Source organism: Phodopus roborovskii, unplaced genomic scaffold (assembly GCF_943737965.1).
Source record: "Phodopus roborovskii unplaced genomic scaffold, PHOROB, whole genome shotgun sequence".
In the NCBI taxonomy this organism is placed as follows: Eukaryota; Metazoa; Chordata; class Mammalia; order Rodentia; family Cricetidae; genus Phodopus; species Phodopus roborovskii.
In genome coordinates, this window is record NW_026126955.1 from 641,031 (window position 1) to 668,910 (window position 27,880).

The 27,880-nt window shown below is 43.0% G+C and overlaps 2 pseudogenes; both read left to right on the forward strand.

Annotated features, from left to right (window-relative positions):
* LOC127214706 (uncharacterized) overlaps positions 1-15,775 on the forward strand; it is a 28,832-nt pseudogene extending 13,057 nt beyond the window's left edge.
* Positions 15,776-17,148: 1,373 nt separating this feature from the next.
* Positions 17,149-21,647, forward strand: LOC127214707 (zinc finger Y-chromosomal protein-like; annotated as a pseudogene).
* Positions 21,648-27,880: the final 6,233 nt, after the last annotated feature.

Genomic DNA, 27,880 nt, shown 5'->3' on the forward strand with positions numbered 1-27,880 from the left:
TGCTGGACTGGACACTTGGGACATCCCCACTTATGGTGCAGACTCCCTTAAAAAGGACATGCCTAGAACAGAAGACAGATGGATAGGCTGTAGCAACCCCCCAGACCCGATGTTTTCTAGCCCAATCAGACTTCTATGTCTGTCCTCAGCTGAGTCAATCTAGGGGGTCAGGATGTGGGGGCATCAGGAATACTTTTGTAAAAATTGGGGATGTGAGACCACCGGGAGTGCCTATTGGAAGCCCAGCTCGTCCTGGGATCTAATAACAGTGCGCCGAAATTACACTCGCCCCCCCTTGGGCAGGAAAAGCTGCCACCCTCCCATCAATGTGGGAGGTTGGGTCTGTGAGTCAGCCCGTTGTCTCCCTTTGAGAATTGACTTCACCATCCATGGGAAAAAGGACTATGCGGTTTGGACACAGGGGAAGACTTGGGGGCTAAGGTGGTATCTGCCAGGCCTGGACAAAGGAGTTGTCTTTAAAATTCGCCTGGAAATTAGAGATCCTGACCCACAAGCCATAGGGCCAAACTCTGTGCTTACAGACCAAAAACTTCCCTCCAGGCCACAGCCAACTCTCCCCTAGCAACACCCACTTATTCCCAATCCCAGGTACCGGGGATAGACTATTAAAATTAATTAAAGGGGCTTACACAGCCCTCAACGCTACATGCCCTGACCAGGCCAAAGACTGTTGGCTCTGTCTCCTTCCAACCCCCCCATTATGAAGGTATAGCTATTAATGAAAAATTTTTAAACCATACCAGTCCCCCTCAGCAATGCTTGGACTCACCAGGTCTTAGTTTGACTCTCCCTGAAGTCACAGGGCAGGGGGCTCTGCCTAGGCACAATACCCAAGACCCACCAGAAGCTATGTAATCAGACACTGCCAATTACCCCTGGCAATTATTTTCTTTCAGCTCCCAATGGAACCTACTGGGCATGTAGCACTGGACTGACTCCTTGCATTTCAGCACAAATCCTGAATAAGGCTTCTGATTATTGTGTTCTGGTAGAATTATACCCTCGTATAATCTATCATACTTCTGAAACTGTTTATAAATTCTTTGAAAACAAACATAGGTACAGGAGAGAGCCTGTCAGTATAACCCCTGGCCCTTCTTCTAGGGGCTGGAATAACAGCAGGAATAGGCACAGAGCAGCAGCCCTGAGTCGAGTCAGCCAATATGAATCTCTTCATACTGCTATGACTGCAGACCTAAAGACAATAGAAAGATCCATTAGAGATATCAAAGACTCCCTAGTCTCCTTATCTGAGGTGGTTCTCCAAAACCGGAGGGGACTCGACCTTCTATTTTTAAAGGAAGGGGGGCATATGTGCTGCCCTCAAAGAGAAATGTAGTTTTCATGTGGACAAAACAGGAGTTGTGACTGAGACCCTAGACAAACTATGGGATCGGTTGGAAAAGAGACAGGAAGAATCTGAGGCCCAACAGGGACGGTTTGAAAAACTTTTTAATTGCTTCCCTTGGTTCACAACCCTGATATCCACCATCATGGGACCGCTAATTATATTCCTTTTGATTCTTACCTTTGGTCCCTGCATTCTGAAAAGACTAATACAGTTCATGAAGGAACGCTTGTCAGTAATTCAAGCCTTAGTTTTGACCCAACAATATCAGAGACTAAAACAATTAGAAACTGAACAACAGTGAATAAAAGGTTTTATTCATTTAATAGAAAAAGGGGGAATGAAAGACTCCCACTATGCTTATTGCCTGTTTAAACTGCTCTTGCTAATTTGCCAAGGTCAAGTTATGAGAAAAGTACAGGAGGGAACCAGATGCTGCTCTCATCCAACGCCAACCAGGTATCTGTGGTCTACAGCTTGGACTAAAGCAAGGTCAGCAGGACGGTATCCGGGGATGCTGAGAGAGTCATAACTGAATTCTTTGTATTCTTTGTGCCCAACCCGAATAACCAACTGTCCTTGGTTAACTACAACTGCTACATTTAGATGAAACAATGAAATCCCTGTAGCCATGCTTCTGCTTCTGTAAGCCTGCTTCTTGCTACACCAACCTTATATAAACTGCATATGCTTTAACCAGGCACGCTCTCTCTAGTCTCTCGAAAGACTAGGGCGTCCATAGGTACCTGTGTGTAAACAATAAATAACCTCTTGCACTTGCATCCAGTGGTCCGGTCTCGTCTCTTGGGGCAAGGGCCTTCCCTTGACAGGCTCCACAAACTCTTGGGGTCTTTCACTTATAGGCTAGCTCTGTCTTAAATATTAGCCCATGTTTATTAATCTAAGTACTTCCACATGGTCTTATCTTACCAGAGAGAGGGGTTGGCATTCTCTCTGTCCTCCATGTTCAATCTCCTCCCTCTACTTCCTCTCTCCTAGTTTCCTTGTCCCGCCTATCTTGCTTTCCTCATGGCTAACCATGAACTTATGAACCAACCTATGAATTATATTTATAGAATGACATCTCCCATCAGGATCTGATGTGTGATATATATATATATATATATCATTGTTTCTCATAACTGTATAAACAATGAAGTTAATTCTGTATCATCGGGAATACATTCAACAGTCTCAATGTGTAAAACGACTCTCTCTGCATATTGAGAGTTGGGGACTATATTGAGGGGTTCTGTCAAATGCGTAAGTACCATGAAAATGGCTAACAATTCTGCCTTTTGTACAGAGCTATAAGGGCTTTACTTATATTTCTTGATTTATGTTCTGCCTTACCTGAATTGTTTGTGTCAGTGTAGCACGTAGAGACTCCAGAGATTGGTATTTTCCTTACAATGTGTGGAAGGACTCAAATTGTTTTCTTTATGAATTTGATTCTTTCACTTTTGGGATAATTGTTGTTGCTGGCTGTTCCAAAAAAAAGTTACTGCAAGCCCTTTTCCAGTGTTCATTTTCTCCCCGTAAGAGGAAATTCCCACATTAGTTAAAGGTATTAGAATCTCTTAATTTACCTTTTAAAATTAAGTCAGATATTTTTTCTATGTACATTTCTGGTTTTTTATTCTGTTTATGTGGTAGAAATATCCATTCTAATAGGGCATCTTTCCTCTGCATCACAATCCCTGAAGGGTATTCTCTAGATGGTAACATAACCAGAATACAGTCTAATTTGGAATCCACATGTGCTTCCAGTATCCTCTTTTCTACCCATTCCTAATTTCTTTTCAGCTTCAGCTGATAGTATTAGTGGACTATTCAAGTTCTTGTACCCTTTTAGGGCCATGTTCAAGTTTTTTCAAATCATGCACTTCTACTGCAATAATGGTTTGTAGTTGAGGAAATCTCTCCTAGTAAATTTTGAAGATCATTAAGAGTCTGCTATCGATCTCTCCTGATCTGTACTTTTTGTGGTCTAATTTTCTGTAGACCTATTTTATATCCTAAGTAATTGATAGATTCCCCTCTTTGTAATTTTTTCGGGGGCAATTTGTCATCCCCAGATAGGTAAAACTTCTTACTTCCTCAAACTTTTTTTTTTTTTTTTTTTTTTTTTACATTTCTAATTCAGAATCAGCAAAAATATGCCATCCATATAATGGTAAACTATAAATTGTGGAAACTGTTTACAAATTATTTCCAAAGGATTTTGCACAAACTATTGGCCCAGTGTGGACCTAGGTAACATTCCCCTGGGCAAAACCTTCCACTGATATCTCTTGACCAGCTGAGAACTGTTGTAAGTTGGTACTGTGAAGGCAAATTTTCCTGTTTTTCTTGTAAAGATATAGTAAAGAAGCAACCTTTTAAATCAATAACTATAATAGACCATTCTTTGGGTATCTGAGAAGGTAAAGGCATTCTAGGCTGTAGAGAGCCAATTGGCTGAATTACTTTATTGATGGCTCTCAGGTCTGGAAGCATTCTCCACTTTCCAGATATCTTTTTGATAACAAATACAGGAGAGTTCCAAGGGCTGGTAGATTCCTTGATATGTCCAGCATTTAGCTGTTCCTAAACCAGGTTTTCTAAAGGCTCTAACTTCTCAGAGCTCATAGGCCATTGCCCCACCCAGAGAGGTTCATCTGTTAGCCATTTTAAGGGTAGGGCTTTTGGTTCCTCTGTTAGTTTGGCACTTGTATTCTGTTTTTGTACAGCCTGGATATTTGGTGTCTGTCTTGTACAGTACTTTATCATATTTTTCTAGACCCATGGGTTTGTTTATGGTTCATATCTAACACTGTAAGATGTTAATGTGGGTATTCCACTGATGTAATAGATCATAACCCCTTCAATTCATTGCTACACATATGGCCCAGCCTTCCTCTCTGTCCTTCCTATCTTGTCCTATACATTGAACCCATCTAATGCTTCACTTTACCTGAGACTGGGTTCCAACACCTAAGAAGTGAACATTTGCCTCCTGCAGGGGCCATCTTAGAGGCCAAGATTTTTGAGTTATAATGGTTACATCTATCTCTGTGTCTACCAAGCCCATTGGCATAATCTTATTTATTTGTTCTCTTAATTTGGGTCATTGATTACTTATACTAGTTTGCCAAAATGTACTTTTTTCTTGTTTTTTTTGTTTGTTTGTTTATTTGTTTGATTCACCCCTCCATATGTAACCTAATCTACCATCTATAGCAGCATGATATTTTTTCAATAGACAATGGACTTTCTAATCTTCCTGGAGAGGATTGTCCTCTATAGTGACGGGGAATGACATGGGGACCATCGAGAGCCCCCACCCAAGGAGTTTCCTGATTGTAAGGGGGTCCTTACTTGTCCTTACTTGGTCGATCTAAATTCATTGGTCCACTGTTGGCCATTGCCACAAATTCTATAGAACCTCGGCTTTCTGTTTGATTCATTCCTATAAGGAGTGTTATTTCTAGGAATGCTTTGCCTACAATTTCTTCTTAGATGTCCTAGTCTACCACAATTAAAACACCTGTTATTTTGATGTCTTTCCAAACCTTTGGATATCGCTTCTCCTACCCAAGTGTCAATGTTGGCTGTGTGCAGGACCCATTCATCTAATGGTGCTGATCAGATCTTTAATGGCCAAAGCATTGTATTGTGGATTTGCATTCCCATAAGCTAAGGATTCTATGAGTATTCACCTAGCTTCTGGGTCTCCTACCTCTAATTGTACTGCTCTGGATAATCTTTATAGAAATATGTTAAAGCATTCTCTGGGTTCCTGCATCACCATGGTATAGGGTTCTCTTCTCTCCACTGGTTCATGAACCTTATCCCAAACATTCATAGCTGATGTACTGCACAGAGACAAGAGGCAGTTTGACTTTCTGGGTCAGCATAAAAGACCCTCACCAAGAATTTTATCTTGGGGAGTGTTATAACCTTTCATTAAGCCCTGAAGTTCAAGAGCTTTTACTTCTTCCCTCCATGAAGCCCTGCATTTAACTTGAGATGAATTTTCAAAGAAAGCTGATATTAATTGATCCCAGTCCTTAGGGGTCACCCTATTACCTCTGCCCATGACTCTACTAAGTGCCTCACATATGGTTAGTGCATGCCCAAGGAGATTACTGCTTCCTTTATCTCTTCTAATCTTTCTTACATATTGGTTCCCACTTGCATGCAGCAAAGCCTTTTGAGTGGTTTTTTTTTTTTTTTTTTTTTTTCCTGGCTGGTTTTCAGTACCAGCTACACGGACAGCCATAGGAGATGGCAAAATGACCCTAGTTATGTCTCTGAGGACTCTGACAGATGTAGGTAATTTTAAATCTCTTTGTTGCCCTGTTACCTGTAACTCTTCTTCTGGTGTATCAGATTGAAGGTTCTAGGGCCTTCAATCTATTCACCTTTGTTTCTCTGAGCATTTGAACTTCCTGGATCATATACTTTTCTAAAGATTTCATTGAATCAGTCAGGTTCTTGTTCTCTTGCTTTATATGTGATTCTAAGCATTTATCATTCTCATCCTTAGATTTATCTGAGGGCATGTAAACTGCCTTGCAGAAACAATGTTCTATCTGCTAGCTTGTCATTATGCTCAGACATGGAACAAGTCCTGTGGTTAGTTTTTCAATCTGATGTTCCAGTCTTTGTATTTTGCTTGTGGAGTCATGAGACACGGAGCGAGTTGTTTCCGTTAGTATTCTAATGTTATGTTCCCTTGTCTCTTTCTGTTTTGGTTGTTGAAGTGGCAGATTCTAAACAAATTTTGTCTATTAGTTTATGTTTATCTAGTTTAACTCCATTGCCATTTTCAATATTCTGAATACTTTTTATTCCAAGTTCTCATTAGTTGCGGTAAAATCTGTATGGTTTGTACACATTCCTTATTCTTTGCTCTCTTCTCAAACCATTTCTTTAAAGATATTATGTGGATTATGAAATTAATCACCATTATTAGGGATAGGTATATTTATTAGCTTAAAATACAAAGAGTGCAGGGAGGTAGCTTTCAGTAGAAACCTGTTATTCTTAACCATGATGCTCTTTTTTTGCCTTTCGGTCTCAACTTGCAGTAACTACGGTTGGCCGGCAGGTGGCGAAGGTTTCCTGCCATACACAGTGTGGCCACAAGATGTGGTGCAACCAGTTTGTTTCTAACTTGGTAGATTCTGTGAATTCTAAGCAAAACTTTCTGGTAATTCATATCAAGTGATTTTTTTTTTCCGGAAAAGGAAAAGGCGAGGCTCACGTGAATCACAGAGAATCCATAGAGAATCCCAGAGACTCCAGGGAGCCCCTATAGTTTGGCAGTGTAGCAGGGGGCATGCAGGCAGCCAGGCCCTCACCCCCCTCCAATCCCCAGTTCTCTGAGTTGCTCAAAGTTATCAGCTCTGCCCACACCGCAGGAGAATGTAGCCAGCAGAGGGGGTGGCTGTGGGGGGCAGGCAGTGAGGAGTTACCATTGGGAACCTGCTCCCAGGAGCTGAAAAGCCGGGCAACTGGGAAGCATGTGGGCAATGGCGGACTAACTTCAGGAGTCAGGTCTGTGGTTGAGGAGGAAGCCAGTATGTGCTAGCAAGGGGAAGAGAGGGGGCAGGAACTAGCACTCAAGTGCTCAAGGGCATCTAATTGAAGGGACTAGCAGAGGGGCAGAGGGAGAGGGAGGGTTTAGGCGCAGATGTCTTGCTGGCTCTGTGAAAATCACACTTGGACACCATATATGGATGCACAGATTGAGATACGTGGGATGAGGTTAAATGCAGATTAATTTTATTCCAGGAGAAGTCCCTTACATGAGAAACCGGTGACCCGCAGCTTCTAAGGATTCACACCCAGGCTGCTCTCCTTGACCCCACTGAAACCAAGAGAGAACCCTGGGGTCAGGACCTCAAAATTAACCTCAACTTCATCATCTGTGACCACGCCCCTTTGGGTGTGGTCATTGCTACAGGTGCGGGAGGGTGTGGTGCCGTGTGGGGGGGAATGTCACTCTACACTCCTGGTAAGACCCTTGCTCCTCTCTAGCTAGCTGGAAAGCAGGATGAAGCCAGGGACAGCAGAATCGTGTCTGCCATGCGAGTGGAATGGAGCTGATGATGCTGGCTGGTATGGACACTGACAAGAAGTGGACGGGTACCCAGAGAAGAGCAGTAGTTAGTTCCCTATGACACTGGGATTTGGACTACTGTGACTGCTACCACGGCACAACATGGCACCAGGGGTTCTCAGTCACCTGGGACCTTGTGCTCCATTGCAGAATGATGACGGCAAGCCTCTGTCTCTTCCACTTTTCATTGAGTGGGTTTGCAGAAGGAATGGACGATTATTGATGGTTCCTAGCCCTTGGTTTCACCTTGGTGGGGTAGTTTTCTAGAACTCAGTCAAAGCTGTGCTTTCTTTTCTTCTCGTTTTCCTTTCCTTTCTTTCTACTTTCTGTAAGTGGTGTGTGTGTGGTTTATTGCCATGTGCAGAAGTGCCATTGCAAATACAGAGTTAGAAGACAACTTTCAGCAGCCAGGTCTCTCTTTCCACTATGAGATCCAGGTTGTCAGGTTGCCCTTCTTAACACCTTTACCTTCTCAACCATCTCATAGGTCCAGAGGTCTATCTCTGACCCTACGGTTTGAGGACATGAGGAAGTCATCGGCCATGAGTGAAGGCCATGTCACTTGTCTGAATACTTTTTAGAATTATCTCTAAATGACTCTGGTCTTTATACTTGTAGCACTATTCACTCATGTTAAGTGTGAGGTCCAATTATTAAGAACAAGAATGATATATTGATCATGAGTACCAAGTGCTCATCACAGAACACCCAGAGCTATACCTCAAAACAACCCACTCTTATACACAAGGACTCACCAGTAGAGTTTTGATCTTCACTCGACTTTATGAGATCTGTGTGCTCCCACACACAGTGTCATCCAATAGTCTGTGTGAATTGGTGCATTCTGCAGAGTGATCCCTTATTTGTCTTGTAGCCTCCCTGACTGCCTTCTTTTCTTCCCCCTCCATTCCTTGCTTCCTTCCTTTCTTTAGTCATGTGTATCTGCTTATTGACAGGGTCTCTCTATTATGTAGGTCTGGTGGTGCTTAAACTTATCATATAAACCAGGCTGGCCTCAGACTCACAGGGCTCTATCTGCCTCTGCCTCTGCCTCTGCCTCTGCTCTGCCTCTGCCTCTGAGTGCGGTGATTAGAGGTGTGCATCACTTGCAGGGATTGACTTCTTCTTTGTGTATGCTTTGTGTATGTCTTATTTTTTCTTTCTGTGACACATACTCTGGGTAATTTGGCACAGCCTACTTGTAGGGAGAACTCCTTACCTGGTACCTGCTGTGCCCATGAACACTTGTTGCCATAAGAGTATAGTTTAAAGCTGTTCACAAGGCTAGGCATCCATCTGGCAAGGACCAGGAGGCCAGACTTCATTTCCCTTCCTTCTCCTTTTTCTTCTTTCTTCACTCTTTAAACCCTACCCTGGAAAGCTTTAAACCCTACATCTCAACCCACTCTTCATGAATACACTTGTATTTCCTTGCTCTGCACCTACACCCAGGGCAGCTATGCCTGAAGATTTCTATGGATATGATTTATGCCAATGCCTACAGGAAAAGAGCTAAAATTTCTGTGAAGATCAGACTTGCTCTTAGAATTGAGAGAACATGAATCATTATTGTAGGGTGAGCAAGGGTTCTTTTAAGGATGCCGAAAGAATGACCAATGTGGGGAGATCTTTGCTCAGGCAGAAAGGACTTAATGGCCCTCAGACCCTTGCTGACCTAAGCAGGCTATCTGAGCATAGAATAGTAGCATCACAAATTGTTCCTTCCAATGTCTGCCAAGAGAGAAGTCAGCAACTGCTGCTGTGCCATGAATGGGGTAACCTGAACCAGCCTGCAGCACCACCGTGAACTGAGCTTTCTTTCTACGAGGTCCTGCAACGCTTAGTCCTAAATAAGTACCCAGAGGCTGCTAGTAATTATCAACTGGAAGCTCTTATTTCCAGGAATGATCCTATCTGTCCCATGGGTGACCGACGAAATGTCAGGAAAACCACCAAGAGAATCACCAATATTACGAGAGAGAAGAGAGTGTGCAGGCTTTGCGGTCCCGGCAGTATTCTGTGGTGTCCCAAAGTCCACTGCTCTTTGCTGAGTGAGATGTCCCCGGGTGCTTTTGCCTCATCTGCAGAAGCACAGGACAAGAACTCATAGCCTGGATCAAAAACTAGGCTGCAGGCTCACAACAACCCAGGACTGCCGACTCTGAGAAAAACAAACGAGACTGGGATGGACATCCTGATCAGGTAAGAACCCAAAAGCGAGGCAGGCAAAGCTGGCCTGGGTGTGATCACTCTATGCACATTATATCTGAAGCATTTATGGGGAAATCAGGGGGCACTGGTCTTCAAGAAAAGGTAGAGTAGTCTCCCAGAACAATAGGCAGACTAGGAATTGAGAGTGGGAATGTACAACTTCATAATGAATGGTGAATGAAAGAAAGTACCAGATGCTGGAGTGGTGCCTAGCCCTTTGACCACAGGTTCTGATGGGTTTCCCCTTGATGTCATTTTACCTGTTACTTTCCCTGTCAGAGGCAGTGGCAAAGCCTGAGGATATACTTTATGTTTGAGGTAAGGCTGGCCAGGCAGACACCTGATCCAGGGAGGGTCTCTGCTTGAGGAGGGCCCTCACCATCCCACCCTATGCAGCACACAGGGCTAGACACTCGTAGCCACCTCAGCTCCTGGACAGGGACTCATCTCATCAAGGGTCTGCACTGTTGCAATGTGAGACCCACAATGTACTACAAACTACGCTTCACATCTTTCAAAGAGGACTCACTGCTGACCATGGAATAAAGATGAAGTCCTCCAAAGTAAAGACTCTGTGAAACTGATTGGCCTTGTGTTGATGTTAGCTGCCTAACATCTGAAAGAACTCGAGATTTACTGGATGAACAGTCAGAGGGATCTGTATGGGACCACATGACGACTCAGACCACATCCCACTTACTGACTCACAGGGTTTCTTGGCTTCAATCCTCTGGGGTGGCTTCCCTATCAGGTAACAGAAACTTCCCAACTTCTGAACACATGGGCTGCAAAGAAGCTTAAGCCTGGACACCAAGCAAGAACTCACTGTTAGCTCCCTCAGAGGAAGAAATTTTGGTCCAGATGCACCTACCAGCTCAAAGCTGCCAGCTCCACACCTCTCCATGTCAGTCAGAACACCATGGGACCCTCTCCCTCCTGTAGTGTTGACACTGTTGCAATGCTCAGCAACTGTGGCAAGCCAACCAGCTCTGCCAGAGGTACCAGTTACACAAGGATACACACCAGACTAGTCAGGAAGTTTCCTGCAAAGCCTTTTCCACTGTACAGCTGCAGAAACTTCTAGGCCTGCCTCTCATTCAAGGGGACGACACCTATGTTCCCAGTTCCTAAAACAGGCACCGGAAGAGAAGGGGCATCGCCTTCATGATGGTGAGGAAGTTATGAAGGCATTGTCTATACAAGCCCCAGACTTTAAGGATACAAAATTAATCAGTTCTTTTACTGATGGGGCTTAAGGCTACAAGAAGGGTAATTGTCCCTCAAATCAAAAAGATTCAGAGTTACAATATATCACAACAGGGAGATCTGCACGATAGCTCTGGCTCTGAGGCCCACATGTGGTGGCATTGCCTGACACTCTTATCCCATCTCTTCTGGATCCTACACATCTACCCCCTAAACTCCCTTCCCACTCCCATTACTATATCCCAGCCCCCAACTCCAGGAGGTACTCCTTCTACTCAAGACCCTATGGTCAAGTGTACAGTTAGGACTGTGAAAGCAAAGGATTATCTTGTGTACACAATTCTCTTCAGCCTCATACAGATTCTGTAGAAGAATAATAACTGTAGTCTCCCTGTGATCCTCTATGATGCCATTACTAACCAATGACAAATATCTTCTCCACCACATTTAGAGACTCATTCAGGCAAGATGCAAAATTGAGCAGGCCCCTGCTCTGGGGGTGGCTGAGGCCATGCCGGACAAGTAGGAGGTAAAACCTGGTTACCAAGTGATGATTGACACTTCTTCTCTCCTGGGAACCCAATAAAGGGTACAAATAGCTTTTGTCTGTTGTTGACTCTGTGTGACCATGGCAATGGGGGAGAAAGTCATTCCACGGTTCCAGGGCAAGGATGACCTACCCACTGGGTCTTGGAACATCACTGATCAATGTTCTGCTGTAAGTACTTGGCACAGAATCCCTGAAGAACACAAGTATTCATGTTTCCTTCCCTGCCTGCCACAGGGGACGGATACATGGGGAGTCAGGATCCCCCTGCATGTGCATGGCTGGGGATGGAGACTTGGGGAGGGTCCTGTGCTGACACTGAAGCTGCTGCTGTCTGGGAGAGACAAAGTAGAAAACTCTTCCCATTGCATGGGAATGAAGGGCTGCCTGGCTGGCATCCCGCACACCAAAGCTCTCAGTGGAAACCTAATGCCATCAGGCAATGGAGTTAGTTTGGCTATGCTCTGGAACTGAGTTGCCCCCTCAGAGTCTTGCATGGTATGGATGCCCGGGATGCTCATCCATGCATTTTGGAGGGGATATTTTAGCTGTGTCAGGGAGGAATTGATGGGTGTGCCAGGCCTCTGAAGCAGAATTCAAAGTGTTTCTAGGGGGGCCTTGCTGTCTGGTCTCCCATCTTGTGGGTCCCCCTGATAGGTACCAGATGCTTTCCTGTAGCTTCCAAAGGCAGGGTTCTTACAGTGTAGGATGTAGTCATGCAAGGGGGAAAAGCCTTTTACCTCATCCACAAGACAAGATTAGCTCACTGGAAGGACCCTGTGTGATCAGGCTCATCCATGGTTCCTTGGGGTAGGCTCTCCCACCCCCTGCATGGCCTCAGGGATCTGGCATCCTGCTCTATGCTGACTGAAACCCCAGATTTGTTCACCTGGATAAGAAAAAAGGTCTGCTACCATCCAACTGCTGACTGAGTGGAGTCACCGACTGACATGTCTCAGGAGGTGAGGCCTCTGGGGAGCTTCCGGTCCTCCGTGTTCTATAGTACCCAGCACAGTCCTCTTTCTGGTTTCCAGGATTGGAAAGGGGCCATTTCTACAGGGCATTTGACCCAGAGGCAAAGATATCAAGATGGGGTTTGCCAGTGTCAAAACCTCTGAAATCTGACAATTCCTTGTGGGATGCTATAGCTACCCATATCTCAGCATGGGCAAACATGCTAAAAGACCTCAACCTGAAGGTCTCTGATTGGCCAAAGCCATCACCCAGGTCACAGGTAAGCCCAGCAACTCCTCATTTCTGATGCAGAAAAAAGGTTTTCAAGGACCTTGAGTGCAAACCTGACAGCCACGAGAGATAATAAGAGACCAATCGATTATCACTCTGGAACAGAAGCATCTCCAGCACTCTTGTCCTCTTTCTCATTTATAGAGGTGTCTTGGGAATGCTGACCATGGAAAAAGTATGACCATTCCCAAGTGTATCTAGGAACAGAAATTGGGAAATCCACCCCCATGGCCACCCTTCCAGAGTAGCATCCCCCTGGGCCTGGGTTCATATGCTGTCCACATTAGATGCTTGCCTGGGTGACCTGTCTTCTCCCACCAGGGTAGAGCAGTGGAAGGGACAGAGAGGTTCCTGGGGCTCTTGGGTTCCATGGGTCTTTTCACACCTGAATTTTACATGACATGTATGTGGGACAGCTTCTGGATCTAGGGCTTTAGGCTCCTCTACTCATCCCTTGACTTCTGCCTCAAGAACCCTAGATAAATTCCAAGGCCATTAGCACTTTCAGTGGGGAAACACATTTAAAGTTCTGAATAGAGACAGTTAACAAGAGATCAGCACTAATGATTTCACTCCCTCACACAACTCCTAAGTACTTACTCACGGGTCAGCACAGCCCTTCTGCCCATAAAACACAAAACACACACACACACACACACACACACACACACACACACACACACACACACGGCCCAGGGAATATAAACATGGGATACAAACATTATTTACAACCATTCAGAACAAGTAAATATAGACATGCACAAACACACAGATAAATTGACTAATCACCCATACATTATTGCCACATCAGCCCCAGTGGAGACAGTGTAGCAATGGCTGAGAGAAATCTCAATGGCTACCTGTCCAGAGGTTCTCACCACAAGTGGTTATGCCTCCCTGGGGAAAAGTGGTTCAGGACCCTGCAGGTGATTGCCCGACTGACAGTCTGGAACAGGTGCTAGGTGATTGTTGTGCTATGATAATTTTAATGCTTTTGATCATGGGTGCTTTGGCCTATAGCTCCACTGTTAATTCAGAGAAGCCCAGGAAACACTTAGATATAGTTACAGGGACAGAAAGAGATACAGACAAGCCCTCAGCTACAAATCCCAGGGTGCCAGTGGAGACTTCAGGTGTCAGCCCAAGGCCTAATAAATTAACATACCTAAAGCTATAGGAATTTGCCCAGAAGATGACCCTGTTTAATTAGCCCGCCTGAAGCAAAGCTGTTGTGGGGATTACTACTAAGATTTTAGAGGCCCCTAAATCAATAAAACAGCACAAGGAGTTCTTATCAATGCTGTTAAAAAGTTCTACCGACCAGAACAATGATTATTCTCTAAACTCAGTAAATCAAATCCCTGGTAAGCTGACCACAAGCAGGCCAAAATAAACATAGAGATGTATTCTACGATCTCATGCTCCAAAATAATTGCTGACATTTCTATAGTATGTCTGTAAGTTTTAAACTGTGGCCAAAGATCTGTTCCTTGAACTTTCTGCATAAAAACCTGATGCTCTGAAATAAAAAATGGCAGCAGTTGCAAACCTCCTCCAGTGTGTTTGTGTCTGTCTGTCAAACGTTGAAGCCACTCTGACCTGTTCATCGGAGTCTTGGTCTCCCCGGAGACCCATACTCGCCCACTGAAAGGTCTCGCTATGCACATTATCTCTCTCTCTCTCTCTCTACCTTACACACACACACACACACACACACACACACACACACACACAAACACACAAAGGGCCCAGAGAATAGGAACATGGTATGTCCAACATTATATACAATCATTCAGAAACAAAGTGTAACATTCAGAAACAAGTAAATATATACACATGCACAAACACACAGAGAAACTGACAAATCACACATAAATGATCTCTCTCTCCCTCTCTCCTCCTCTCTCTCTCTTCCACAATAACACACACACACACACACACACACACACACACACATACACACTACTCCCACAAACCCACTCATGGGCACTAGACCTCAAAACATATATTTTTAAAAAGACCACTTAAAGAACTTTGCACACTCCAGTTCCCATAAAAACCAGACCAGTAACACATCCACCATTGCTGGGTGTCCTGTTACTGGCCTCCTTCTGCTTTTCCCATCTCTCTTAACTCCCATGTGGTAGGTCTAATCCAAAACGACTCACACACTTAATGTCGTAGAAAAGAGCCTCCCCAGGAAAATCAGTACCTCCAGAGGATGAGATGGCCAATGGACAGGTGTGTTTATTTAAAAGGACTGTTAGAAAGCTGCATGCATGTAAGGACACAACCAGGAAAAACAAAAACATTGTTTATGCTAAGCACCACAGGAGTTTGTCAGCAAGATCACTCTGGGAACAGGCTCTGCTGAGGAGTCTTCATAGTCCAGTCTGCCAGTCCCAGCAGGGTTCCCACCAGAGAGTCCAGGAAGGCTGCATGCCAAAGGTGGACAGCCCAGGTGATATATGAGGATCCTAGGTGACTGTGTCAGAATGAGTGATAGCAGAGGGTCCTGTGTGCCTGTACAGATTGATGAGTGGTAGGGGCTGGGGAGTTGTGGGCTACTAGTGCCCTGGAATCTGTACACACACACACACACACACACACACACACACACACACACACACACACACGGTCCCAAACCCAGCTGGCATGCTCATGGTTCAGACCGGGGCAGATGTTGACATCTAGGAAAAGACCACACTTGAAAAAAGCCTGAGCCCCTTGCAAAATACTACCAGAGCCAGAGATCAACCCCTGGGCAGTAGAGAGGAGTGTGCCTGTCGGTGAACTACCCACACCAAGGGAGCCCCAAGACCAGGTGGGGAGAGGGCAGTTAGTGGATAGCAGAGCAGACCTCCTCTGACCTGGCTGTGTAGATTGGGCCCTTTCCTCCAAGGGCAGGAGTGGGGAGCGCTGCTACAGCCTTGGGGTCCTTGGTGAGGGAGACAGCTCTCTCCCCGTGGAGACAGGGAGACAAGATGAAGGGTCCCTGGGGAAAAGCCTGGCTGCTGATGTTGGATTTTCAGGAAGTTCCGGAGGTGGTGACATAAGAGCAGGACAAGCTGCCACAAGAAGAGGTTAAGATCAGACAGGAAGTCCAGAAAACCCGTGGGCAGAGCCTGCAGGGGCTTTGGAAGCTGCACTCTGCATTGGAGGAGTTGCAGCTGCTGCAGCACCTCATGTGCTCTATCAATGATCAAGCTAGCAGGACCTATGAGCTCCTAGGAGGGATGTGGCTGAGAGGCTCAGATCCCACCTGAAAACACAGTCTGGTTGTCATCCAAGCATCCCTGGCTTCTGGGACACAGCAGTATCCTCACCAGGTGACTTCTATGAGGGGGACACTGGAGACTCTCCCTGAAAAGCAGTAAAGAGGTCCATGTTGCCATAGGAATAGGGGCAGTAACTAGTCCAAATGGTGAAGGTCTTTGCACAATTCCCTGGCCTTGGCTTCAGAGAGAGGGAGAGAGACACACACACACACACACACACACACACACAGAGACAGAGAGAGAGAGAGAGAGAGAGAGAGAGAGAGAGAGAGAGAGAGAGACATTTCTCTCTGTATATGAAAATGTTTATAGCTATAATACTTATTTAGCTATTTGGGAGGGTGTGTTAGTCACTTGTGTGCTCTCTTCTAATTTTCTGTACGACAGTACCAGCTGTGTGTGTCTGTAAAAGATTGTGAATCTTTGCATGGAGACTGTGTTTGTGTCTCACTCTGTGTGTGTGAGTGAGTGTGTGAGTGTGTGTGTGTGCCTGCGTGTGATTGTGTGTGTGAGAGTGTGTGTTGTGTGATTGTGTTGCGAATGATGTCTTTGAGAGCTTTAGCACTTTTACTGATTCCCTGAGAAACCATCCATGTCCAGGGAGTGTGAGCTAAAAAAAAAAAGAAAAAGAAAGATAATACTTATTGGTATCACCTTAGTGTAGGGATATGGGTCATTGTCTTCCAATTATGAACCTCACTCAGTTTGAGTTTACTATGGGCTACAATTTTCAGCTGCTGCAGAGACCCTGTCCAAGTCAGGCTGTGCAGGGTAGGCTAACTGTGGATTCTCACGCTCTGTGACTTAGGTCCATTTTGAAGTTTGACTGAAACCAATTCCTGTTGTCACTTTCCTTTTGGGTTTTAACTCTGCTGGCTGGGCAAGGGTCCTCTGCATTCTGCTCAGGGGTGAATACTCAAGTAAATGCCTGCGACCTATGTCTATGTCCCAGCCAAAGCACTTTCCCCTGTCCTTCCCTCACTGGGTCATCTTGCCCCATAAAAGGACCGAAAAACCCTCTCCAGAAAGAGGGGGCCATAAGTAGCACCTGTGGCTTCCCTGGGCCTGAGGAGAGGCTCTTGTGCCTGGATAGGTTCTGCTCACCATTTCCCAGTGTTTAAGACTCCTCGACCAAAGGCAGATGATGAACCACCCAAGATCTCAGGCTTCCTCTGGGAGCAAGATGAAGACCCGCAGGGAGCTTGGTGAACTTGCAGGTCATCAGCCGGGATGTGGCCCGGGCAGTGGGCATGGTACTGTTAGGGCTCTGTCCTGCTGGGGCAGCTTGAGCATCCCAGCTAGGAGGATCCTCTGTGCAGGGTGTGCTACACAACAATGTCCTCTGCTTTCTGCCCTGCTCTGTCAGGGGGGGGAAGTGTGCCCAGCAAAGTAGTACCTCTCAGGATGACCTTTGTCTCTGCCATCAAGCCTTACCCCAATAGACTGATTTGAAAGGAGTACAGGATCAAGCTGTCTGGTAAGAGGTCTGTCCCTGACAGGGAAGTCACACTGAGGACTTGGGGCTGTTTGCTAGGGTGGAAGGGGGATCTACATGCTGGAACACAGGCTGTGCCTCCCACCCGCAGGGGCATGAGGAATCAGTATAGAGCACTGTGGAGTGGTATGCAGACTGTGGCCCTGTCACTCTCAGCTGCCCGGCAGGAACCCCAGGGAGGCTCACGTCGTGGACTGGTTGTGTGCCCACTGCTGCCCAGCAGACAACATGCTAGCTGAGGTGGAGCTCCTCTGGATACCTTGCTCCTGAATGGAGCTGCCAGAGTGCTCAAAGCTCCTGATGCTGGAGAAGGACACTTAGCTACACATGCCAGAGTCTTTCCTCTCCTCTTTCCAGGACATTGCCCAGAAGACCTGTGGCTGGATCCCAGGAAGTAATCCCCGGGGACAGGACAGGCTGGAATGACAGTCTGAGGGATTACAGGCAAGGGTCTCTTCTATGGCAGAGCCACCCTGAGCTGGTGTTCCCTTGTTCTGTGGGAAGGCAGGCTGGGAGGAAGACACAGGGACCAGCCATTAGGCAGCACTCCCCCATGGCCTCTGCAATAGTTCCTGACATCAGGTTCTCACCCTGTTTCCGTTCCCGTCTTTTACTTCCATCAGTGATGAACAATGACATGAAAGTGTAAGCCAAATAATCCCGCCCTATCCAAGTGCTTTTTTTGTCATGGAGTTCACTGCAAAAAAACTCTGAGACAAATAACTACAATTACATACCATTAACAGAGTTTGTTGTGCCTACTGGGTTTTGCCATCCTCCAAGGAAGTGACTCCTGATTGCAAAAGCAAACGGTTTTTATTGCCAAGAACCAGAGGGCTGGGACCTCCTCACTCTATAGGAAGAGTAAGGTGCATGCATGCTCACAAATGCGAAGCATTTTTAAAAGGGAAAATGGAAAGGGAGGCTTGAGACCACTAGCCTCAGTTCAAAAGGTTTCCAAGGTTACAGACATTCAATAGAGTACAAACTTTTTTTTTAATTTATTTTCTTATTTTACACATCGATCCCAGTTCCCTCTCTCTCCCTCACTTTCTTCCTTTGGTCACTCTCTCCCTCTCTACCACCCTCCCATGCTCTGTACCACCCTCCCCTCCCATCCCCCTACCCCAAATGTAGGGTGATGCCTTCCACAAGGGGTCATCTAAATCTGTCCAAGTCATTTGGAGTAGGGACTAAACCCTCCCCCCCCCCCCCCGAGTCTAGGTTAAAGGGGAGTATCCCTCCATGGGGAATGTTCTCCCAAAGTCCTTTGGTGCACCAGGAATATCCATCCCTGGTTCCACTGTCAGAGGTCCTTCTGGGACCCACGTTTTAGGGGGTCTGAGTTAGTCCAATGCTGGTTTCCCAGCTATCAGTCTGGGGCCCATTGACTCCCCCTTGTTCAGGTCAGCTGTCTCTGTGGGTTTCTGTAGCCTGGTCTTGTCCTCCCTCTCGCATCTGGATTCCAATTCAGCTCAGTGTTTAGCTGGGTGTCTGCTTCTGCTGTCCATCAGCTACTAGATGAGGCCACTCTATGGTGGTGGATAAGTTAGTCATCAATCTCATTATCAGGGAAGGGCATTTATGGTAGCCTTTCCACTGATGATCAGATTGTTAGTTGGGGTCAGTCTTGTAGGTCTCAGGACATTTCTCTACAGCCTCAGTTTTCTCTCAAAACTATTTCTTTCTCATGTGGATGGCTCAGTGGCCTTGTTCTCAGATAATTAGCTAGGGAGGATGCTGGTGTTGGGCTCCTGGGTTTCTTCTTTATATCCTGAGAACAGCATGTGGGCTCTTTCCTCTGTAGTGATGAAGTTGTCTACTTGTAGAAATTCTGGTTACTCTAGTGTCCTCTTCTTGCCTTAAGCCCTACTTTGTATCTTTTACTTAGTAATTTTTCCATCTCAATTGATAGTCGTGAATTGATTAGTGAGGTTATAAAACAGGCTGTAAAACAGAAGTTAACAAAAAAGGAACTTAACTCTCTGATTGTTTTGTTTTAACAGAATAGAAATCCATAAAATGTGCTACCTTTCTTGGTGGGGTCTCACACATTAACCAAGACTGACCTCAAACCAGTATAATCCAACCTCAACCTGTCACCAATTTTGGCATGTACCATCTAATTCCAGTGTTAGTTTACTCAATGTGAAAGATTAAACAGTAACACTTTTCTTTGTGCATTTATTTCTGTGTTTTGTTTGAGGACAAATTCTTCATTTGCAGCTCAGCCTGGCAAAATTTTCATCCTTCTGCCCTGTTCATGAGCTACAGGCATTTGCTACCACCAGAGCATTTAAACAGCCTCCCTTAGAGAAACCAGGGAATATATATTGTGGCATATATTCATTCCTTGGTTAATTTATAGGGACAGTACAGCTTTCTACATTAAATTTTTGTAGTGTTGTTGAAGAATGTCATAGATTATTGAAAGTTTGGATTGTAATAAAGTTAATTAAATGTTTAACTTTAACACAAATTATTTCCTTTGGGTCTGTAAGTTGATAAGGCTTCATTTTTTATTTAAAAAAATTGGTAGGAATGATATTCATCTAGTCATAGTGGATCCAGTTCTTTCTTGTGATTGCAATATGTGAATATTGAAAAGCAGTGACAAGTTAAAAACTGATAAAGTTCAAGAACATACTTTAATTTTATGTTTTTATAAATGTTTACTTAAAGTGGAAACAATCTTATTTTACTTATTAATACCAGTTTCCTCTTTTTCCCCCCATCACTCCCATGACCCCAACCAATGTCCCCATCCCAGCTATCCCTCCCAGGAGAGTGAGGCTTCCATAGGGTATCATCAAGGCCTGTCACATCATTTAGGGCAGGGCATAGGCCCTCCCCTGTGTATCTAGGCTGAAAGTATCTCTCCATTGGGGAATGGGCTCCCAAAGCCTAGGAACCTGCTTTAGACTTAATGAAGAAATGAAAAATAAAATAAAACTTCTCTTGCCTTTCTCTCTTCGTCTTTTTTTAGCAATAATTGTTGGTCCTGATGGACAACCTTTAACAGTCTATCCCCGTGTTTTGTGGAAAGAAATTTAAGTCTAAAAGTTTCTTGAAAAAGACACTTGAAAAACCATTCCTGAACACTTGGCCAATAAAAAATGCCACTGCACTGACTGTGATTACAGTACCAACAAGAGGATAAAGTTTACATGATCACCTGAAGAAGGCACAAGATGACCAGTAAGGCTGGAAAGGACACAGAGTGTGATGAGTGTAGAACCATTTCTCCCATTAACAGGGCTTTACGTATTCACAAAACAACTCATGGAGAGAAAGAAGCCAGCAAAACATACAAGTGTAAGTTCTGTGACTGAAACAGATGAACAGGCGTTATTGAATCGCCACCTTTTGGCAGTCCACAGCAGTTTCCTCACATTTTGTGCCAAGTGTAGTGGTTTTGCCGTCACCCATCAGAGCTCCAAAGCACATACGCGTTCACTCTGGAAAGCCCTATGAATGCCAGTATTACGAGGCTAAATGCAGACTCCTCTAACTTGAAAACACATGTAAAACTAAGCATAGAAAGGAGATACCATTGAAATGTGACATCCCTTATGACTTTCTCAGACACTAAAAGCACATATGTCTACCACCAGAAAGCAAAAACACACCATTTTGCACTTATATAGAGTTTCAAACTCAAGTGATTTGAAGCGACACATAATTTCAGTTAACACAAGGACTATCCTCATAAGTGTGAGATGTGCATCAAAAGGGTTCCATAGGCCTTCAGAGCTCAGAAACATAAAAGTAGCACAAAAGTAAAAAAATGCACCAGTATGAAGCGCTGTACCAATGTCCAGATCATTTGTGCTCAAGTGCATGCATATTCTCTCAGTTCTTTGAATGTGTGTCCCATTCAGGGTATGTAAGAGATGTAAAAGGGGATTTCGACAACAGTGTGAGCTTCAAAATCATGTGAAGACACACATTGGCAGGAAAATGTATCAGTGTGAGTACTGTGGATATGGCACTACAGATGCCTCAGGCTGGCGACACGTTATCTCCATTCATACCAAAGACTATCCTCACTATTTGTGAGCACTGCAAGAAAAAGTTCGAGGAGACCCTCGGAAAAGAATCAGCATACAATGAGACATCATAAGAAGTTGACCTGCCTAAGAATATATCGTGGTGCAGGTGTTGAGTTTGAAACAAATTTATTTTAAAATCATTCATACTTGCTCACACCCAATATTGTGAATTTGTTAAGTCAGTATAAATACAATATTGTTTCTGTTTGACTCTACATTTTATTCGAGTAGGGTTTCCTATATCCTGCAAACTTTATTTACTAAGTGGGAAAAGCAAATCTCCTTTAACAATATAATCCTTGATTCTATGCTGAATTTTTGTCTGAGAGACCTTACTACCGGCTTTACTCATCTTGATATATTTTTCTAGGAAAAATCTTAGTGTTGTTAACATGGAAAGTAACTTTGATACAAACTACACATTGAGATATTGCCAGCATAAGCGAGAGATTCTTCTGAATCTCTAGTTCTGTCTGAATACCAGCTATGGAAATATTTCTTTGTCTTAATCTTATCAGATTTTTGACAATGCAACTTCTGCTTGAGTGTCTACCACTGAAAAGTTTTTTAGGAGAAATTTGTTGACTTGATTTGGAGGCTTAGTTGTCATTTTTGCTTAGTGGTCCATTTTGACTTTGCCTATAGTACTTAGGATTTTTTTCCTTTCCTCTATAGCAGAATTTTGAACAATCTTAATGAAAAGTTTTGCTTATTCTTGATTTTTAATACTTTTTGTAGTTTGTCTTTGATTTTATTCATAAATAAAAACTGAACATTGCTGACCTATAAAGTAAATTGGGGCTTATAGAGCATTTTACAAACTGAAATTGAAATTCAGACTACAATATTGATGATCTGCCTGTTCCTGCCAGCAACAAATCTGTTGATAGCAATGATTCAATTTGTAGTAACTTAAAAATGATGAAGGATATATAAGATTATTGTATATATTCAGAAGAGCTAAGGTAAGCTGGATAACTAGAAAACTAAAGGACCTTACTAGGTAATGTTATTATCTCTGACTTTGATACTTGAAAAGCAGAAGCTGGGGTGTTTATAGATAAAATATTTTGATAAATTTTTAGCATTTTACTTAAAATTTTATGGGATGAAGATATGGTTTAGCTCTTTATTTTCCTCTGAATTCTGACTTGAATGAAAATAAAAACTCAGATGTTGTTGTGATATCATTTTGAAACTAAAACCTATGGCAACAGAGAGCTAACTGTAAATTCAGCCAGCCTTTGCCTGTGTGTGTGTGTCTGGGGTGTGTGTGTGTGTGTGTGTTTCTAGTACACTTGTTTTTTAAAAGATAGCATATGTGTTAGTTGGGTTTTCTTACTTTTTTATTTGAGAGTTAACATTTTAAACAGTTATGTGTTTATTGGTTTTGGATCTTAGGAATTTTGGGGAAAAAAATGACATTTATTTTGTTCCTTCAATGAACTTGTGTGTATCTGATACGTTGTGAGATTCTTGAAAAATAATTTCTTACTTGATAATAGCACCTTTGTCTCTTATGGCAGTTTCCCCTTCTAATTCTGCTGCCAGGTTTAACCTCTTTTTTTTTCCTTTTTCTTTTCTTTTTTTTTTTGTGCAATGTTCTGTCCGAAAATTCATTCATAGGATTAGAACCCCAAGTAACTGGTGCTTGGCATCCTCTGAAAGATGCTAGATTTATGTTCAGTACTAAATACATAATTCCTTCAGTACAAGGGCATTAAGATGTTGCAAACTAAAGTTAGAAACAACTGAGTACATCCCTGCAAGATTTTTAGTTGCTATTCAGTGTTCTTTTCTGAAACAATCTATTCTTTATGTTTAAGAATCTTTTAATCTTGAATTTCACTTTCTCCTGAAACAGCTAATAAGGTATATGTTTAATGAAAATTTTCACTATAAGAATTCAAATAAACTTAATACTTTATAGCTTTGTGTTTCTAACGGTCTAGAGATATACTGTATTGTTTTGTGTTTTTGATACAACTTTTAGTACCAACTTTTGATAGGTGACTTTTAGTTTGGTAAATGTTATAAACTTACATAAAAATAAATTGTACTTAGTGTTATTTGCTGTAACCATATGGTCTTACTTTTTTTTTTTTTTTTTTTTTAATGATAAGGAAGCTAGGGTATTGGCATACATCTGGCTTTATAAAGAAGGTACGAAGTCTTAAAGGAAGTGAGTGTTTAATTGGTGTGGCCCTGTTGAATATTTTCTTTGTACACATTGTAAATTACAATATGCTTAAGAGAAGTAACTTGTAACTGTGTACTTGACACTGACATACATAAATAGATACAATGAGACTACTTCCCTGTTAATAAGTATTTTTGTATCTGACACCAGTGAGTAGACTGTTATTGGGGGAGGGGAATTCATCCTGTATTGAAAAATGTATTTTTGTGTGTGTGCGGTAATCAGAGCACTCATGTGCAGATGTCAGAGGACATATTCTAAGGAGCAAAATACAAGGACTGAGGGGATCAAATCCAGGTTATTAGGCTTAGCCCCAGTGCCTTCTTATCTACTCATCAACTCACAGTCCCAGTATCCCAGGGGTAGCAATTTTCTACATGTTTACACAGAGTGAAAATATTGATAATCCTATGAACTTAAATTAGTACTTGAAATTAGATGAGAGCTAATTGGTGAGTCATTTTGGTAAACATGTTCTTGTAATGCTCTTTTTGTTTGTTTTGTTTTGTATTACTCTGAAATAGTATGCAGCCTTGGATGACACAAATTTACTATGTACACCAGGCTGGCCTCCAACTTGCAAGTACTGGGATTAAAAGAAGATGTGCCAGCGTACCTACCCAAACAGTAATTATTGACATGACACAGACCCAGAAAGACAAATGCTGCACCATTTGTCTCATATGTCAGGTCTTAACTTGTTGAATCTTTAGATTTTTGCATTTGTGGAGTTCCTGTGAGTAGAAACTAAAAGGGACCTTTATGGAGTCAGGAATGGGGAAAATTTAAAAGGAGTGGCAATAGAGACACAAGTGGTATGAAGAAAGGAAATAAACTAGGACAGAAGGGATTAATTGGTGTGGATAAGTAGGCAGGATGCAGGAGAGCCTAGGAAAGGCATAACTCACACTAAGAACTGAATTTTTTCACCACTACTTTGATAACATGGTATATAAAGCCTTTGTACTTATTTTTGGTTTGCATTATTGACCTTTACAGTTTGCCTTGTTTGTGTGTGTGTGTGTGTGTGTGTGTGTGTGTGTGTGTGTTTGTGTGTATGTATGTGTGTGTATATGTGTGTGTGTGTGTTTTCCTTTTTTTCCCCTTTCATTCACATTGAAACAAGCTTGTTTTACATGTCAGTCCCAGTTCCTCTCCCTTCCCCCCTTCCCTGATCCTCCAACACCCATCCCAATCACTTCTGCTCCAGGGAAGGCAAGGCCTTCCATTAGGGATATTCAATTTGCAGCAGGTCCTTCATTTGCAGCAGGGACCCAGGCCCTCCCCCATGTGTCTAGGGTGAGGTATCCCTCTATGTGTGGAGTAGGTTCCCCAAATACATTCAACATACTAGGGATAAATACTGATCCACTGCCTGACAGCCTCCTTTAAAATTACACCATTATCATTCCATTTGAAAGTAATTTCACTTGCGTATTGTTCTTTTAAGTCTTTCACCAGGACCATTTTGCAGAAAACAAAACAAAACAAAAGTGTGGTGGATTTTATTTCTAATAAACAGGTGTTATTCTGGTTTCACATTGTTAAAATCTAAAATTATTCTCCAGAAATTAAATGTAAGACTGCCTTAGTAATAAAACATGTTGGCTAACTATTTAGAGACTTATTTTTATAGCTTTTAAATTTTTTCATATTTCCTCTGATCTTTGGGATTATAGTATAGTGCATTATTCTCCCTTTTTCCTTAAATTCTCCTGTATACCACTCCCTTACTCCTTAAATATATGATCTCTTTTATTACATGCATATATGTACTTACCTTGTGTATTACTAATTACAACCCATTCTGTTCTGTATAATTTCGTGTATGTATGTTTCAGGGATGATCATTTGGTACTGGATGACTAGTTGGTGTGTTCTTCCCTGGGAGACTTTCTCTCACATTAGAGCTCTTAGTTTCCTACAGTTTTTGTTTTTTGTTTGTTTTGTTTTGTGCAGTTGGTTAAGGCCTGTGGTCTTGGTCCCATCCCCTTTATCATGTCTGTGTTGTTTTCAGCTCATGTTAGACAACTATGTTAGAAGAGCTTAAACATTACTTGGAGACAGTCTCACCAAATTCTCTCTGATCCTCTGGTTTTACATCTTTCTGCCCCATTTTTTGGGAAACTGCCTGAGCCTTGGGTGCCAGAGTTGTTTTTATAGATGTATCCAATATTAACAGTATAGTTCAAGTTATGCTACTTTAATAAAAAAGTGGTGCTTGTAGGTGTTCTAAAATATCCTCTAGCCCCATGGTGCTTATAGTAGGTTTTAAGACAGACATATTCACACCTTTGTTCAGTGGATGTAGAGTGAAAGTAAAGAGGCCTTCTACTCTCTTCCCATATCCAGAGTATCTGTGTCAGTACTGTATACGTATGACACCATGTAGTAATCATTGATGTGGTTTGTAGGCATCTCATAGTTTTGTAGGACTTTTGATTCACCTCCTTTTGGAACATTTCATGGCACCTTCTGGCATTTAGTCACGTCTAACTCAGGATTCTCTGTCTTGTGTCTGAAGTGCATGGTGCCTTCAGCAATAGGGACCTTAGCTTCTGCCTCTGGCAGTAATAAGAGAACAACAGCAATGAGCTGTGTTTTTGGGATCCTAAATAGACCTTCTTCATCCTTAACACTAAAGAGGCTTCTCATGTCTGATACTGGGTTTTTGCTAGGTGGTCTTTACCTCCACGGGAGGAGCAATGTCATTATTGAGCTTTACAGGGATGTGTTTGTTTTGTTTTGTCTACTTTACTTACCATTTTTCTTGCCTTTGTGTCTGATTTATTTAAAAAGTTAATTTTACTTCCTTGGGGAATTGGTACTATTTACCCTTATCTTACGCTTCCCTTCTTTGTATTGACAGAATCTGAGGTGTCTAGTTATTCCTTTCTCTACATCTCCATGAAAGACAGGTACAGACAACTGGAATTGGAAGCATCCTAGGAGAGGACAAGATGATTATTTTGGCAGCTGGTGGGAAACCCTGTGGTTTGATACCAAGCAGAATGCTGAAGTGTTTAATGAGCATTTACTTCATATGGCAGCAGTCATGAGAACGCAGTGAAGAAGCTACTCTGGCCAACAGTGAGGCTTACATGGGCACGTTTTTGTTTTTGTTTTGTTTTTGTTTTTCATGAGCCATGGTTGGTGAGTTTGCAAAAAAAAATGACCCAAGAACCTCAGTGTCACTCAGTCTACTGATAAAAATAAATGAGTATCAAAGGAGACTTTCAATCTTAAAAAGGAATCAAAGTATGTCTTGATTAGGATGTCATTAATCATTTCACCCACTTTGGGTTTTTGTCACAGAAGATTAGGACAATGATTCAGATGAAAGAATGCAAAACATTTCTACAATTTTTAAAGACTGAAGCAGGTGCCTTGTGCATAGTAAAGGTTGTCATCTGGGAATCTGGGTAGCTTTTATTTGCCTCTTGCCATAACTTGATACTTGACCTTGACAGAGATTTTTTTTTTTTTTTTTTTTTTTTTTTTACAGTTAGTAGTGGAAAACAAACCAAAGGGTGGGGCCAAGTCAGTAGGGCTGTATGTGGGAGTACACAGGGTCCAGACTGCAGCTTAGGAAAGTGTTGTAGAGGAAAGTATCCAAATATAGATGGAAATCTACCAACTAGAAGGTGAGAACACTTCCTATACAACAGGGAACTGTTGGGACCAGAAACACCAATTGGCCTTCATGTTATTTGTGGAGCCTGCAAAATCCAACTGTTGTGTTTTACTGAGTTGAGTGGTGTGTTTGGGCTCTGGCACCAAAACTTTTTGTAAAAAGCTAGAGTTCTGTGGATTCTTAAAGTCAGTTGGATCACAGCAAGTCTCTCTGAGCCTGCTCTAGCTGTTGCCATCTTTATTCCCAAACTAGGAGTCATTGTCACTTTTCCCGAAGATAGCTTTAAAGTCGGCAATTGTAAGGACATGGCTTCCATTTGACAAGTTCCACAGTGCTAAGCCAAAAAATGAAATTGTCATTTTGGAGTCAAATGCTGAGAGAAGTACAAAAAGGTAAAATCTACATAAAGAGGGCCGCAAAGACCATTTGGCTTCCCTGGCCTTGCCTGTAAGCATGGACAGGAATTCAGTGGTATGAACCAAGAGAACAAAGCTGGACAATGCAGCCCATACCCCTGAAGTCTATGCCCCCAAA